This window comes from Cynara cardunculus (assembly GCF_001531365.2).
Source record: "Cynara cardunculus var. scolymus isolate 2C chromosome LG 2, CcrdV1, whole genome shotgun sequence".
Lineage (NCBI taxonomy): Eukaryota > Viridiplantae > Streptophyta > Magnoliopsida > Asterales > Asteraceae > Cynara > Cynara cardunculus.
This window is the reverse complement of record NC_037529.1, coordinates 25,732,478-25,736,170: the sequence shown is the minus strand read 5'-3', so window position 1 is coordinate 25,736,170 and position 3,693 is coordinate 25,732,478.

Sequence of the window (3,693 nt, the reverse complement as noted above, 5' to 3'; positions counted from 1 at the left end):
ACATTTTGATCTATTCGAAAAGTGAGAAGGAGCATGAACAACATTTAAGGTTGATTCTTGAATTACTAGCAAAGGAGCAATTGTACGCCAAGTTCTCAAAATGCGAGTTTTGGTTGCATGAGGTACAATTTCTCGGTCACGTAGTCAACACGGAAGGGATCAAGGTGGATCTGGCTAAGATTGATGCAGTGATGAACTGGGAATCACCAAAGTCAGTATCGGAGATCCGAAGTTTTCTAGGCCTAGCAGGGTATTACCGAAGGTTTATCCAAGATTTCTCCAAGATAGCAATGCCTTTGACGACACTGACGAAGAATTCGGTTAGGTTTGATTGGGGTACGAAACAAGAGAAAGCATTTCAGACACTTAAGGAGAGACTAAGCACGGCACCGGTTTTAGCACTACCGGAAGGAGTAGAAGATTTTGTCGTTTATAGCGATGCATCAAAGATGGGTTTAGGTTGTGTACTGATGCAGCGAGGCAAGGTCATTGTATATGCGTCTCGTCAGTTGAAAGAACACGAGAGAAAATACCCAACTCACGACATGGAATTAGCAGCTGTGGTCTTTGCGCTAAAAATCTGGAGACACTATTTGTACGGTACGAAGTGCATGATCTATACTGATCATAAGAGCCTTAAGTACTTGTTTGATCAAAATGAGCTAAATATGAGACAAAGAAGATGGACGGAACTACTTTATGATTGTGAGATTCACTATCATCCAGGTAAGGCAAATGTAGTTGCCGATGCACTTAGTAGGAAGGAGAGAAACAGACCAATTAGAATTCGAGCCATGTGGATGAGTGTTAAAGTGGAGCTTCTAGACCGAATACGGGATGTTTAAAAGGAAGCTTTACTCGAAACGAATATCAAAAAGGAGAGAATGATTGGACAAATTAAGATTTTGACAGCTGGACCAGATGAAATATATAGACATGGGAATCGGGTTTGGATTCCTAGTCTGGGAGATCTAAGAAATGCAGTGATGGATGAAGCACATAAGTCCAAATACACTATGCATCCAGGTAGTAATAAGATGTACAAGAACATAAAAGAAAGCTACTGGTGGGCTGGCATGAAAAGGGTAGTAGCTAGCTACGTGGGGAAATGTTTGACGTGCTTGAAAGTGAAGACCGAGCACCAAAGACCATCTGGAATGTTGCAACAAATGGAGATCCCAGTATGGAAGTGGGATATGATCACAATGGATTTCATCACCAAACTCCCAAGGACGGTAAAGGGGCACGACGCCATATGGGTAATTGTGGACCGACTAACAAAATATGTTCACTTCTTACCGATTAGCAACAAGTATACATTGGAAAGATTGGCCCAACTTAATGTCAACGAGATCATGTCAAGGCATGGTGTGCCGATATCTATTGTCTCAGATAGAGATGCTAGGTTTACTTCGAGGTTTTGGTCAAGTTTTCAACAAGAAATGGGAATGTGGTTGAACATGAGTACCGCATATGATCCTCAAACTGATGGCCAGAGTGAGAGGACGATACAAACATTAGAAGATATGTTGAGAGCTTGCGTAATCGACTTTGGAGGTAGTTGGGACAACCACCTCCCATTGATAGAATTTGCTTATAACAACAGTTACCATTCGAGCATCAAGGCGGCACCATTTGAAGCGTTGTATGGCTGTAAGTGTAGAACTCCAATTTGGTGGGCAGACATTGGAGAAAGACAACTAGCTGGACCCGAGCTAGTCCAACAGACATCTGATAAAATAGTACAGATCAGGGAGAGGTTAAAGGTTGCACAAGATAGACAAAAGAGTTATGCGGATAGAAGACGTCAACCTTTGGAATTCCAAGTAGGTGATAAGGTCTTGCTGAGAATATCGCCAGGGAAAGGGGTCGTAAGATTTGGAATTAAAGGTAAGCTAAGTCCAAGGTATATCGGACCATTTGAGATAACTGCAAGAGTAGGAGCAGTCGCTTATCGGTTGAAGCTACCAGAGGAGTTAGGTAGTATTCACAATACCTTTCATGTGTCAAACTTGAGAAAGTGTTTAGCTGACGAATCAACTGTTCTGGATCTGGAAGACATCGAGGTTAATGACAAACTCGCTTATGTGGAAGAGCCAATTGACATATTGGATAAGAAGACGAAAAGACTAAGAAACAAAAGTATACCATTGGTATTAGTTAAGTGAAAATTCCACAAGGGCGCAGAAATGATGAGGGAACCAGAAGAAGAGATGAAGGCTAAATATCCTCAGTTGTTTTAACGAGTTTTAATTCCGAGGACGGAATTTCTTGAAGGAGGGGAGAGTTGTAAAACCCAAAAATTTGTGGAATAAATAATTTATCTTTATTCTTATTTTATTTTAAGAATATATATATATATATATTAAATAAAAATAGAAGGTTGAAATAAGTTTATAAAAGTCGGACCAAAAGTGAAGGAAGAAGTCAAGACATGGGTAAAAATTGTCAATTCGTGGTAGTTAAGGGACTGGGTCGTGTGTAAGTAGCAGAAGGACCTGTTTTGTAAATAGGCAACAGACCTGCAACAGAGGGGCCTGCTGTCAACGTTTGGGAGAGGCAGAAGAGGAACAGGCGGTGCCTGGTCCAAAAGGGGAAACTGTGACCTGCCGGTTGCAGGCTGTGGAGAAGCAGTTTCACAGCCTAAAACTCGGGATTCGGCCGATTTGGTCAACTAATAGGCCAAATCATTTGAGTATAAATTATGGACACTGGTTTAGGATCACCATTCATTTGAAAAGAAGAAGGAAATCGTTGAGCTTGAGAGAGAAAAACCGGAGTTCAAGACCAGGCAAGAACCCCCTGTTTTCCCGTCGCTTAGAGGTAAATGCTCAACCAAAATTTATGTTGTTACAATGTTTAGTTGTACCTTTGACCCTATGTATAACTCTATGAAGGCCCACGTCCAAACTTCGTGTTTTAGAGTTCGAATTCAAAGTTTAGATTTCATTTGGTGAATACGCTGTATCGCGTTCTGTTTAGAAATCACTTTAAAGAAAGTTATACAGAAGCTCTGCATGAGTGCTCTGTATCAAGTTATATGGTACAGAAGTTCTACATGGGAGTTTTGTATCAAGTTATAGTAGCCAGAAGCTCTATATGAGAGCTCTGTATCAAGTTGTGTTAGACAGAAGCTCTGGAAGAGAGACCAGAGGGGCTCTGGTCCTTAAGGATGATTTATTTCCTAAGTATGGTTGCAACCAGAGGATTCTTGTATTTGATTTGGAGGATGAGCAAGTTTTTACTATATATGTTAAATTGGATTAAAGGTTTTGTGTCTTTTGATAAGAGCTTCTATGTCAAAATCATGCTTTTGAAGTTTTAAGAAAAGGGAGTTTTATACTTAGAATCTTTTTATGAAAAACAGACCAGAGGAGCTCTGGTTGAGTTTAACGTTGAACCAGAGGGGCTCTGGTTGGTCATGTCTTTGGAACCAGAAGCTCTGGTTAGTAGAACCAGAGGCTCTGGTCGAACATGAACTTTTTATAATTGCTCGTTTTATGAAAAAGGCTATCTTAATGATTGAGAGTTTATCTAAAGATAATTTATATGGGTTAAGGTTTGGTTAGTACAACCAGAGGCTCTGGTCGTAAAGACCAGAAGTTCTGGAAGAGAGACCAGAGAGGCTCTGGTCTTAGATTTTGAAATATATTCTAAGTATGGGTTGGTTCAACCAGAGGCTCTGGTCGTGAA